This window comes from Chrysemys picta, chromosome 1 (assembly GCF_011386835.1).
Source record: "Chrysemys picta bellii isolate R12L10 chromosome 1, ASM1138683v2, whole genome shotgun sequence".
Lineage (NCBI taxonomy): Eukaryota > Metazoa > Chordata > Testudines > Emydidae > Chrysemys > Chrysemys picta.
In genome coordinates this window covers 220,546,218-220,559,675 of record NC_088791.1, presented here as the reverse complement: position 1 = coordinate 220,559,675, position 13,458 = coordinate 220,546,218, and the positions used below count along the sequence as shown (strand labels likewise).

The following is a 13,458-nucleotide window of genomic DNA, read 5'->3' as shown; positions in this document are numbered from 1 at the left end:
TCACTGAAGTCAATAAAATTAGAGAGGACTGGAGAATCTTATCAACATTAACTTTTGTAGCTCTGCAAAATAAGACAACTATTGAATAAGTCATCACAACTTTTATTTCAGGGAATACATCAATCACTTGTGTGGGTCAGGAATGATTCCCCCCCCCCACTTTTTTCACAGCCGGATAAAGGAACAGATGGACCAATGACTTGAACCAATATTGAAATTGCTGTAAGTGTTTTGTACATATTCCAAGAACTCGGTGAGAACAAAATGCCATGTTGTAGCACCAACAGTTTATATTTTTCAAATTATCATTTTACCTTTCTAGTGCTAGAAAGTCTGGGGGCAGGAGGATGTTTAAATAAAATCCATTCAGCCATTTCTGTCACTCAGCTACCGATTAATTACCATTGTGCATCGCTACCTATGTTAATTTTAATATCAACATGGCCCAGTTATTGCACATCTACATTCTTGTAGAAATGTAGATGTGCAACACAGACCCAATTAATTGCACCAATATATCCTTTTAACAAAAACTCCTGTAGACTACATTCCTGTTTGTGAATATCGGCAAATATTAAAGATGTTCTCTGGTTGACTTTTGAGACACAGGGTAGGTCTACACTACGAAATTAGGTCGAATTTATAGAAGCTGGTTTTATAGATATCGGTTTTATACAGTCGATTGTGTGTGTCCCCACATAAAATGCTCTAAGTGCATGAAGCCGGCGGACCGCGTCCACAGTACCAAGGCTAGCGTCGACTTCCGGAGTGTTGCACTGTGGGTTACTATCCCACAGTACCCGCAGTCTCCGCCGCCCATTGGAATTCTGGGTTGAGATCCCAATGTCTGATGATGCAAAACAGTGTCGCGGGGGGTTCTGGGTACATGCCGTCAGGCCCCTCCACCTCCATCAGAGCAACGGCAGACAATCAATTCGCGCCTTTTTACCTGTGCAGACAACATACCATGGCAAGCATGGAGCCCACTCAGCTCAGCTCACCGTCACCATATGTCATCTGGGTGCCGGCAGACGTGGTACTGCATTGCTACACAGCAGCAGCCCCTTGCCTTTTGGCAGTAGATGGTGTATTACGACTGGTATCCATCGTCGTTGTACTCCAGTTCAATCATAGGCACCTGGGCAGACATGCTTTGTCTCCTGGAGACTCAGTCCTGCCGGCAGTCCTATTGAACCATCTTGATGATGATGGCTAGCAGTCGTAGTACAGTATCTTCTGCCAAGCACCCAGAAGATGCCGAGGGCTATCAGTCATGCTGCACCGTCTGCTACCAGCTTAAGATGTAAAAAATAGATGGACCAGATTTGTTCTGTATTCATTTGCTTCCCCCTCCCTCCGTGAAATCAACGGCTTGCTAAACCCAGGGTTTTGCGTTCAATCTTTGGGGGGGCCATTCTGTGTGACAGTTGTGTTTCTCCCTGATGCACAGCCACCTTTGTTGATTTTAATTCCCTGTACCTGTACGCCATGTCGTCAGTTGCCCCTCCCTCCCTCCGTCAGTTTCGCGCCTTTTTTCAGACCAGACGCCATAGCACTGGGATCATGGAGCCCGCTCAGATCACCGCGGCAATTATGAGCACTATGAACACCACGCGCATTGTCCTGGAGTATATGCAGACCCAGGACATGCCAAAGCAAAACCAGGACCAGCCGATGAGGCGATTGCAGCGTGGCGACGAGAGTGATGAGGAAATTGACATGGACACAGCCCTCACACAAGGTACGGGCCCCAGCAATGTGCAAATCATGGTGTTCCTGGGGCAGGTTCATGCTGTGGAATGCCAATTCTGGGCCCGGGAAACAAGCACAGACAGGTGGGACCGCATCGTGTTGCAGGTCTGGGACGATTCCCAGTGGCTGCGAAACTTTTGCATGCATAAGGGCACTTTCATGGAACTTTGTGACTTGCTTTCCCCTGCCCTGAAGCGCCAGAATACCAGGATGAGAGCAGCCCTCACAGTTGAGAAGCGAGCGGCGATAGCCCTGTGGAAGCTTTCAACGCCAGACAGCTACCGGTCAGTCGGGAATCAATTTGGAGTGGGCAAATCTACTGTGGGGGCTGCTGTGATCCAAGTTGCCAGGGCAATCAAAGACCTGCTGATATCAAGGGTAGTGACTCTGGGAAACGTGCAGGCCATAGCGGATGGCTTTGCTGCAATGGGATTCCCAAACTGTGGTGAGGTGATAGACGGAACCCATATCTCTATCTTGTCACCGGAGCACCAAGCCACCGAGTACATAAACCACAAGGGGTACTTTTCAATGCTGCTGCAAGCCCTGGTGGATCACAAGGGACATTTCACCAACATCAACGTGGGATGGCCGGGAAAGGTACATGATGCTCGCGTCTTCAGGCACTCTGGTCTGTTTCGAAAGCTGGAGGAAGGGACTTTCTTCCCGGACCAGAAAATAACCGTTGGGGATGTTGAAATGCCTATCGTGATCCTTGGAGACCCAGCCTACCCCTTAATGCCATGGCTCATGAAGCCGTACACAGGCAGCCTGGACAGTAGTCAGGACCTGTTCAACTATAGGCTGAGCAAGTGCCGAATGGTGGTGGAATGTGCATTTGGACGTTTAAAAGCACGCTGGTGCAGCTTACTGACTCGCTCAGACCTCAGCGAAAAGAATATCCCCATTGTTATTGCTGCTTGCTGTGTGCTCCACAATATCTGTGAGAGTAAGGGGGAGACATTTATGGCGGGGTGGGAGGTTGAGGCAAATCGCCTGGCCGCTGATTACGCGCAGCCAGACACCAGAGCGGTTAGAAGAATACAGCAGGGCGTGGTGCGCATCAGAGAAGCTTTGAAAACGAGTTTTGTGACTGGCCAGGCTATGGTGTGAAACTTCTGTTTGTTTCTCCTTGATGAACCCTCTGTCCCCGCACCCGGTTCACTCTACTTCCCTGTAAACCAACCACCCCACCCTCCCCTCCCCCCTTTGAGCACCGCTTGCAGAGGCAATAAAGTCATTGTTACTTCACATTCATGCATTCTTTATTAATTCATCACACAACTAGGGGGATAATTGCCAAGGTAGCCCGAGAGGGGTGGGGGAGGAGGGAAGGAAAAGGACACACTGCAGTTTAAAACTTTAACTCTTATTGAAGGCCAGCTTTCCGATGCTTGGGCAATCATCTGGGGTGGAGTAACTGGGTGGCCGGAGGCCCCCCCACCGTGTTCTTGGGCATCTGGGTGAGGAGGCAATGGGACTTGGGGAGGAGGGCTGTTGGTTACACAGGGGCTGTAGCGGCGGTCTCTGCTCCTGCTGCCTTTCCTGCAGCTCAACCGTATGCTGGAGCATATCAGTTTGATGCTCCAGCAGCCGGAGCATCGACTCTTGCCTTCTGTCTGCAAGCTGACACCACCTATCATCTTCAGCCCGCCACTTGCTCTGTTCATCCCGCGATTCAGCATGCCACCTCTCCTCTCATTCATACTGTGCTTTTTTGCACTCTGACATTGACTGCCTCCACGCATTCTGCTGTGCTCTTTCAGCGTGGGAGGACATCTGGAGTTCCGTGAACATATCATCCCGAGTCCGCCGTTTTCTCCTTCTAATCTTTGCTAGCCTCTGCGAAGGAGAAACATTTGCAGCTGGTGGAGGACAAGGGAGAGGTGGTTAAAAAAGACACATTTTAGAGAACAATGGGTACACTCTTTCACGTTAAATTTTGCTGTTCACATTACACAGCACATGTGCTTTCGTTACAAGGTCGCATTTTTCCCCTTATATTGAGGGCCTGCCAGTTTGGTGTGAGAGATCACTCACGCGGTGCCAGGCAACAGAATTCGGCTTGCAGGCAGCCATGGTAAGCCATAGTCTTTTGGATTTTTTAACTCTCATAACATGTGGGAATGGTTTCAAACAGTAGCGCCCTCATTTCCCATACCAAGGACCCATTGGGTTGGCTATTTAAAATGGGTTTGCAATGTAAAAGGAGGGGCTGGGGTTTTCGGGTTAACATGCAGCACAAACCCAACTACCCCCTCCCCCCACACACATACCCAATTCTCTGGGATGATCCCTTAACCCCTCCCCCCCCCGACCGCGTGGCTAACAGCAGGGAACATTTCTGTTCAGCCGGGCAGGAACAGGCACCTCTGAATGCCCCCTTAATAAAATCACCCCATTTCAACCAGGTGACCATGAATGATATCACTCTCCTGAGGATAACAAAGAGAGATAAGGAATGGATGTTGTCTGCATGCCAGCAAACACCGGGACCATACGCTGCCATGCTTTGTTATGCAAAGATTCCAGACTACGTGCTACTGGCCTGGCATGGTAAAGTGTCCTACCATGGCGGACGGGATAAGGCAACCCTCCCCAGAAACCTTTTGCAAAGGCTTTGGGAGTACATGAAGGAGAGCTTTCTGGAGATGTCCTTGGAGGATTTCCGCTCCATCCCCATACACGTTAACAGACTTTTCCAGTAGCTGTACTGGCCACGATTGCCAGGGCAAATTAATCATTAATCATTAAACACGCTTGCTTTTAAACCACGTGTGATATTTACAAAGGTACACTCACCAGAGGTCCTTTGTGTGCCCTCAGGGTCTGGGAGCACGCCTTGGGTGAGTTCAGAGGTTACTGGTTCCAGGTCCAGGGTGATAAACATATCCTGGCTGTTGGGGAAACTGGTTTCTTCCTTGCTGTGAACTAACTTCATTGTCTTCATCATCATCATCATCTTCCGCGTACCCCGAACCCGCTTCCCTGTTGCGTGTTTCTCCATTGATGGAGTCAAAGCACATGGTTGGGGTAGTGGTGGCTGCACTCCCTAGAATGGCATGCAGCTCTGCGTAGAAGCAGCATGTTTGCGGCTCTGCCCCAGACCTTCCGTTTGCCTCTCTGGCTTTGTGGTAGGCTTGCCTTAGCTCCTTAATTTTCATGCGGCACTGCTGTGCGTCCCTGTTATGGCCTCTGTCCTTCATGGCTTTTGAGACCTTTTCTAATATTTTGCCATTTCGTTTACTGCTACGGTGTTCGGCTAGCACTGACTCATCTTCCCATATGGCGAGCAGATCCCGTACCTCTCGTTCTGTCCATGCTGGAGCTCTTTTGCGATCCTGGGACTCCATCACGGTTACCTGGGCTGATGAGCTCTGCGTGGTCACCTGTGCTCTCCACGCTGGGCAAACAGGAAATGAAATTCAAACGTTCGCGGGGCTTTTCCTGTCTACCTGGTCAGTGCATCTGAGTTGAGAGTGCTGTCCAGAGCGGTCACAATGAAGCACTGTGGGATAGCTCCTGGAGGCCAATAACGTCGAATTCCGTCCACACTACCCCAAATCCAACCCGCAAAGGCCGATTTTAGCACTAATCCCCTCATCGGAGGTGGAGTAAAGAAACCGGTTTAAAGGGCCTTTTAAGTCGAAAGAAAGGGCTTCGTCGTGTGGACGTGTCCAGGCTTAATTCGATTTAACCCTGCTAAAGTCAACCTAAACTCTTAGTGTAGACCAGGCCTCAGTTAGGACCTGGCTGTTATCCAGCCAGCATAGTTAGAGCGATACAGACCCATCTAAGGCTACATCTACACTGCAGGGGGGAGTGGATTTAAGATACGCAAATTCAGCTGCGTGAATAGCGTAGCTGAATTCGACATATCGCAGCCGACTTACCCCGCTGTGAGGACGGCGGCAAAATCGACCTCTGCGGCTTCCTGTCGACGGCGCTTACTCCCACCTCCGCTGGTGGAGTAAAAGCGTCGATTCGGGGATCGATTGTCGTGTTCCGACGGGACACGATAAATCGATCCCCGAGAGGTCGATTTCTACCCGCCGATTCAGGCGGGTAGTGTAGACCTAGCCTAATATGCATGCAGTTATACTGGTATAAAGGTGCTTATGCAGGTACAGCTTACTGCTGTAAGGAAAAGGGAATAAGTTATAATGGTATAGCTGTGCCCAGGCTAGAGACTGTACTCATTTAATTGTTTTGGTAGAAAATCAACCCCTTGCCTCACAAACACACACAGAAATAGTTAAATCAGTACAAAAACTTCATGCAGACCATGCAGTAGCATGTATAAAGTCACAGTTCACCAGGTCCCAAGAGCCTAAGGCCCTACTCCTATAACAGTGGTCCCCAAACTCTCTCCTCCCCTCCCCCCCCCAGAGACATGATCAGGGGGCTGGATGCAGGGCCAGTGCTGCAGCTGGGGCCTCAGCTGAGAGCGGGGAAGTGTTGGGAGCAGGGGCCATGGCAGGGAGCGGAGCTGTGGCCAGGAGTGCACATGCAGGTGGAGCGGGGCTGTGGCCAGGAGTGGGGCTGGGTAACACTCTCCCCCCCTCCCCCATTGGGGCTGGCCCAGGCCCCATGTGCCCTCCCTGAATGTTTCTCCGTGCCCCCTGGAGGGGTGCCCCCACAGTTTAGGGACCTCTGTCCTATATGCATCTGAGAATACAGGGTGTTGCTTTGAAATCCAGGATACCTGGTGCATTTGAGTGGCTTATAGGGCAAATGTTTGGATTTGGAAAAACTGAAAGGTCAATTTGTACTACATTAAAAAAAAAAAACACCTGTAATAATGAACAATAAATTATCACGGGTATGCCTTATTTTGGGTCTTTGTCCTACCTTGGGGCATTGGCAGGTCAGTGGTAGGAAGTAGTGTGCAAGTGAGAAGGAAATGGGTAGTCTTTTAGAGTTTAAGCTCTTTGGAGCAAGGCCTGTCTTCTACTGTGTGTTTGCGTACAGTGCCTAGCACCGGAGGGCAAGGATCAGCATTCATGTCGTGCTGCCCCTCAGTACCCGGCTCTGGCCAGGGAAGCTAATGATCCAACCAGCGGACCAAATTCGATGAGGAATCCTGGTTGCGTACCACCAACTACTAGCAGTTTTAAGCTTACTAAGTATGGCTGTTTGGTGTATTAAACGATCTTTTTTGTTCTATGTTTGCACAGCACCTAACACAGCAAGGCCCTGGTATATGACTAGTGCTCCTAAAGTGCTACGGTAATAAAAATAATTGCAGAACAATGGTGGGGCAGCCACCTTTCGACTGGGAGCCCAGCATGGGGGCCGCTGTTATCATTTGGGGGTGAGAATGGGTTCTCTTTCTTCCTCACCCAAACACCCCTTGCTTAGGGGTCCTTCCCCCCCTCACTTCACACAGGGGTGGGTGGTCTCCCCACGCCATCGCTTCACCCCAGTTCACAGGATGGTTTGGGGGAGGGGGTGTCCCCCCCATTCATCAGCTGAGTTCCCAGGCGGTAGGGGAGGGAAGGGGGGAAGAGAGGGATTTCTCTGTTTTCTTCCCATGGCCTCACCACCCCGGGGCGGGTCCGGGGGATCCCCTCTTCCCGGCGGCTCAGGTACATGGGCTGCCACGGCTGGGAGCTGGGAACTCTCCCCCCCTACCCGCCTCAGGTGTCTGGATCCTCGCCCTGGGGCCAGCCCCCCTTTCCCCACGGGCCCCTGGGGGCTCCCCCAGCCCGCACCCCACGTGGAGCGGGGCCCGCGGCACGTACTGTGGGTCCGCGCGGGCAGCACCAGCGCCGAGGCCCGCTCGTCCTTCCTTCCTGCCGCGGCGGGAAGCGGGGCCCGGGGGCGGGGTTCGCCGGCTCCCGATCCCCTGGGCTGGGGCGCCCCCTGGCGGAACAGAGCGGGCGCCGCAACCAACGTCCTCCATCCCCCGCGCCTGCCCGGGGGCGAGCGCCGCCCTCCCCGCCTGGCCTGCGCCGCTCTGCTGCGTAACACCGGCCCGCCCGGCGCCTGTGCGGGGCTCGCCCTGAGAGACGCCCTCAGGGGAAAGCGGGTGCTGAGGGCTTTTCTGCGTGGGGGCGAAAGACACCAGGCGGCCTCCCCAAGTGACTGCATCAGCCCTTGTTTGTAGCAGCCAGGAGATCGGGGCACCACCCTCTCCCTCAGCGGGAGAGGAGCCCGCCAGCCTGTAGGGTGACCAGATGTCCTGATTTTATAGGGACAGTCCTGATTTTTGGCACTTTTTCTTATATAGGCTCCTATTACCCCCCACCCCCGTCCCGATTTTTCACACTTGCTGTCTGGTCACCCTACCAGCCTGACCCCCTTTGCAGGAGGCAGATTTCCAGTGGGCGGTGCTGGTGCCTTCCAGATCCACCGTCTGGTGTGGGACGGAACTAGGGTGACCAGACAGCAAATGTGAAAAATCGGGACGGAGGTGGGGGGTAATAGGAGCCTATATAAGAAAAGGACCCAAAAAATCGGGACTGTCTCTATAAAATTGGGACATCTGGTCACCCTAGACGGAACAAGCCCCAGAGAGGCGCTGGGACCCCCCTCTCTCCCAGTCAGGGAGAGGAGCTGGAAGGCCTCACCCCATCACCAAGGGTTGTAACTCACCCATACCCAGTTTGTGCTGGGTGCTTGAAATGTATTCAGATTGGGGCCTCTCGGTTTCGCCTGGCTGGTGCTGCTGAATACTCTTCCTAGCAACTTTACCAAAGATGATAGGCTGGGAGTTTTGAAGGAGCCTAAAAGTATTAGACAACCAAATCTCATTGGCATTCAGAGGGATTTGGGCACAAGGCTCCTGTAGGCTCCTTTGAAAGCTGCAATCTACATCTGTATTCAGAGTTTGTGGTGTCAGTATGTTTGTAACAAACATTTGTTTTCTTCCCATAACAGCTGAAACTGCTTCAAGTGAAAATCTGCACACAGGGTTAACTACAGAGCTGCTGATAATGCCTCCATACGACAACCAATGTGCATTGGAAATATTTGCTTATTGACTAATCCTGGATGGCTTTATATAGTTTAACAACAAGCTATTTGATTATTATTCTTTAAGAGAGGCAAAATATTTTCATGGCTGTCTTTTGCTTACATACAAACATTTCATGCTTTGATCAGAAAACATTCCCTTAGTCTGAATTAGACATTAAGGCCCAGATTTTCAAAAGTAAGGCTCCAAAATTCCACTGATTTCCAAGGAAGTTAGGAGTCTAAATACCTTTTTTGGATCCAGGCCTAACTCAGTTAACTTGTTGCTAGTAATGCATCCTTTGTAGGACTTATCTCTGTTCCCTGCTTGCATCTATATATATGTTTGTGGTTAGCTCATGAAAGGAACATTGAATAACCTCATTTAATTTAACGTGTATTTAGGAATGTGCTGATGTCAAGACATATTTACAGTTAAAAAACAAAAATAATCAAGATAGTTGCTTTATTTCACTGTTCATGTTTTAATAGATTTATTATTAGTAGTATTATATTTAGTACTGTTTTATATCAGAACCCTGGTAATGTCCCTGACTGAGGGAAATTGTTTCAGTTTTAATATAGGAGTTGTAATTGTCAGCTACTCACATCTAGCACAAACCATAGGTAGTATATAATTTATAGTCTTCTTAGCAGCGTAAATTACTTTTGAAGTTACCTGCATATAGATTATAGCATCCAGATTTGGAAATTTCACTCCCAGCTATAGCAGAAGCTTTACAAACATCTCTTAATCGGTTGTCACCAGAATAAAGCTCTTAATTTGATTAAATTTAAGCACCTGCTTAAATGCTTTCTGAAATAGAGATGTGTTTAAAGTTAAGCCCGCACTAAGTGCCTTGCTGAATTATTGTCTAAGCGATCACATTAATGCTTACTGGACATCATAGGGAATGGTATGTGATTAATTTCTCCTGCTTTATCAGCATCAGCAATTTCCTTGGGTAAGAAGATTTTTACATGAAATGTAGAGCAGATGCTGGGGAGAATAAGAAGGGTTTCTTTTCAATATAAATTGTGATCACAGAAAGTGGTAAGAAATATGGTTGATCTCCAAAATAAAATGAATATCTGTTCAGGTAATAGTTGAACAGGTGTGTGGAAGGGGATACATGCTTCCATAATTGATGTTTTATTACCACCAGGAAGCTTTGGATCTGAAATGTTGACTTAAGGAGCTGATTTTATTACCCACAAAGTGAAGCAATGGATACTTTAAACAAGAGAATTTTGATTTCTGTAGTGATTTTATAGAATATCAGGGTTGGAAGGGACCTCAGGGGGTCATCTAGTCCAATCCCCTGCTCAAAGCAGGACCAATCCCCAGATAGATTTTTACCCCAGTTCCCTAAATAGCCCCCTCAAAGATTGAACTCATCACCCTGGGTTTAGCATGCCAATGCTCAAACCACTGAGCTATCCCTCCCCCAAACATTACAGGAATAACAGCCACTTACTAAAAATGCAACCGATCATACACTAGAAATGCAATGATGAAGGGGAAAAAACATCATTTGTCCAGTACTTGTACAGTGGCTAACACAACCTAGTCTAGTTCCATGACTAGGGTTCCTAGGTGCTATTATTATTATTGTTTTATTATTTATTATTTTATTTTATTTGCAGAATAATACTATTCTTGAATTTTGCAAATATAAACAAGAAATTACTTAAAAAATATTCTGGGTGGGATTTTCAGAGTGCTCAACATTGTTCTAGCTTTGCTCTGTTTTTTGATCTCCCAAAGTTGGGACTGCTTGGGTCTGCCTTCACAGAGAATTTTGGATAAAATTCTGGAGTTCTGGGCTCTGATTCTGCAAACACACAAATGCTTTAAAACATGTGAGTAGTTCCGCTGAATTCAAGTGTCTGTCAGTAGACAAATGCAGTAACAGAGGTCATCTTCTCAAAGTGAGAAGTTGTCTGTTGGAGAATGTTAAAACTTAAGTGTTCTCTTTACACATATTTTTGCACAAATGTAGCATTGCCATTTGGCCACAAGGTAAGCAGTCCCATCTTGACTAATCTCTTGGTACTCTTCTGCCTGCATAGTTATACTGGGTTTTTACTCCGTGACTAGATACTAGGTTGACCTGTGTTTTCTTTCTTAGTTAGAAGCTAAAGTTTTTTTTGTGTGTGTGTTTATTTCAGAGACTCTAATTTACTTCATTAACAAATAATGGAGCAGCCTTTTCTACTCAGTGCTGAATGTCCACACTCCTTTATGCTCTCTGCCAACCCTCACTTTGTTTGGGCCTCTCTCATTTTAAGTAAAAAGGCTCTCTGTAACAGAGTGGCCTGCTCCTTTAAGGGCTAGAAGGTCTTAGGCCAGTCAGCCCTCTTGAGTTAGTCTACTTCAGTGGTTCTCAAACTATTGTACTGGAGACCCCTTTCACATAGCAAGCCTCTGAGTGTGACCCCTCCTTATAAATTAAAAACACTTGTTTATATATTAAACACCATTATAAATGCTGGAGGCAAAGTGTGGTTTGGGGTGAGGCTGACAGCTCATGACCCCCCATGTAATAACCTTGTGACCCCCTGAAGGGTCCTGACCCCAGTTTGAGAACCCCTAGTCTACTCAATTCCACTGGTGCAGGGTGTGGGACTTAAAAGGAGGAAGAGGAGTTTCCTGAGCAAGACTGCTAGAATCCTCTACAGGTAAGCCAGCCTGCCTCTCTCTCTCTCCAGGGAATTCTGGCTTGGTTGGAGGGCCAAGTCACCTCTAGGGTGGCAGTGGGTCAAAGATTGTTGTAGGGAAACTGAGGTAAAAATGCTGCAATGCCAGGTCTTGCTGCAAGGGGGCGCACTGAGATGGTGAGCCTCACAACACTCATATGTTTCTTTTTCTATAAACACACACACTGGTGGAATTAAAAAACAAAACAAAAAATAAATCTCTTGGTTTAGACTCAGCAGAATGACTCTATGGCCTTGGCTACACTTGCGAGTTGCAGCCCTGTAACTCACTCCCCGTCCACACTTGCAAGGCATTTGCAGCGCTGTATCTCCGTGGTTGCAGTGCTGCATGTACTCCACCTCTCCGAGAGGAATAGCGAGTGCAGCGCTGCCACTGCAGTGCTGCAGCGCCACTGTGGCCACCCAATGCGCTGTGAATGGCCTCCAGAATTATTCGGCAGTATCCCACAATGCCTGAGGGTGAGTCAGTGTGTTGTGGCTTGGATCCCCATTGACATGGTGGCAGACTCCCGCCACCCTTAGGGCCCTGGGCTGGGACGCAGTGGAGTGGGAAGGCCTGTGTCCCCCCTGCCACCCAAGCGGTGGGTGACAGTCTCCCCTTCCCTCAGACTAGCTGAAGGAAAGCCTGAGTTAACCAACTTTGTTTGCAGCCCCACCTGAGTACAGGTTGAAACTGAGACACTTTGTTTACTGCCCCACTCTGAACCAGAGCCTAGGCAGACTGACTGCAGCTCCCCTGACTCTCTACTGCCCCACCCTGATCAAGGGCCTGGGCTAATCGACTGTTTGCAGCCCAGACGGAGTACAGGCCTGAGCCTGAGACTTTTTGCTGCCCTGCCCTGACCAGTGGCTGGGGCTCCGTAACTGTGTTTATTGTTTGGCCCTGATCGCAGGCCCGAGCTCACATCTCCCGTCGCCCCGCTGATTCCCCAAGTCAGGCGACCCCCGGAGACGTAGTGGGGCGGATTGGCTGCCCACAGACCTGGAGGGGGAGGAGCCACTCCCCCCAACGGACTACACGAGATCATAGACTTTCACCAAGAAATTTCTGCATCAATCTCATAACTTCTGATAGAGCTACAGCATATAATTTAGAAAGAGATCAAATCTAAGGCCTTTCTGTGATAGAGAATCCACAACATCCCTAAGTAAGTTGGTTATTTACCCTCATTGTTTAAAAAAAATTACACCTTATTTCTAGTCTATTTTTTTCCCCTCCTCTAGCTTCAGCTTCCAGCCATTGGATCTTGTTATGCCTTTGTCAGCTACTTAAAGAGCCCTCTACCATCAGAAATCTTCCCCTATAGATTGTGATCATGTCACCTCTTAATCTTCTTTTGAATAAACTAAATAGACTGATCCTATTTAGTCTTTTATTATAAAGAAGGTTTCTCAGACCTCGAATCATTCTTGTAGCTCTTTTCTGAACCCTTTCCAAATTGTAAACATTCTTGTTAAAGTGTGAACATGAGAACCGGATGGTGTTCCAGCAATGGTGTCACTAATGCCATATACAGTGCCAATAATACCTTTCTACTTCTACTTAATATTCTCCTGCTTATGTAGCCAAGGATTGCATTTGCTTAGCCATCACATCACATCACACTGGTCGCTTATGTTCAGTTGTTTATTCAGCATGACCCCCAATGTTTTCTGAGTCACTGCCTTACAAAATACAATCCCCCATCCTATATTCTTGGTTCCTAGGCGTATGCCATTGCATTTTGCTTGAGTGAAATACATGTTGTTTAAGAGAGTCCCAGGCTTATCATGCAACCCTGATCAATGCATGGAATTGACATGTCCTTATCATTATTTACCACTCCACCAATTTTTGTGTTATCTGCAAACTTTACTAGATTGATTTTATGTTTTCTTCCAGGTCATTGATAAAGATATTGAATAGCGTTAGGCCAAAAACAGATCCCCGTGAGACCCAACTGGAAACACGGAGATAATGATTCTCCATTTAGAATTACTTTGAATTCCATAAGTTAGCCATTTAATATGTGCTGTATTGATTTTGTA

The 13,458-nt window shown here is 48.2% G+C and overlaps 1 protein-coding gene across 8 annotated transcripts in view; it reads right to left on the bottom strand.

Annotated features, from left to right (window-relative positions):
- Positions 1-7,637, bottom strand: part of GEMIN8 (gem nuclear organelle associated protein 8) — a 39,947-nt gene extending 32,310 nt beyond the window's left edge. For 4 of the 8 annotated variants that reach the window (XR_010597625.1, XM_005287817.4, XM_042840176.2 and 1 more), the window contains exon 1: positions 7,497-7,637. The gene's annotated coding sequence lies outside the window, so the exon portion shown is untranslated. Of the gene's footprint in view, positions 1-5,057; positions 5,156-7,496 lie in introns of all 8 variants that reach the window. The other 4 variants (XM_065580606.1, XM_005287815.5, XM_065580582.1 and 1 more) reach the window with 3 other exon arrangements.
- Between the last annotated feature and the right edge of the window lie 5,821 nt (positions 7,638-13,458).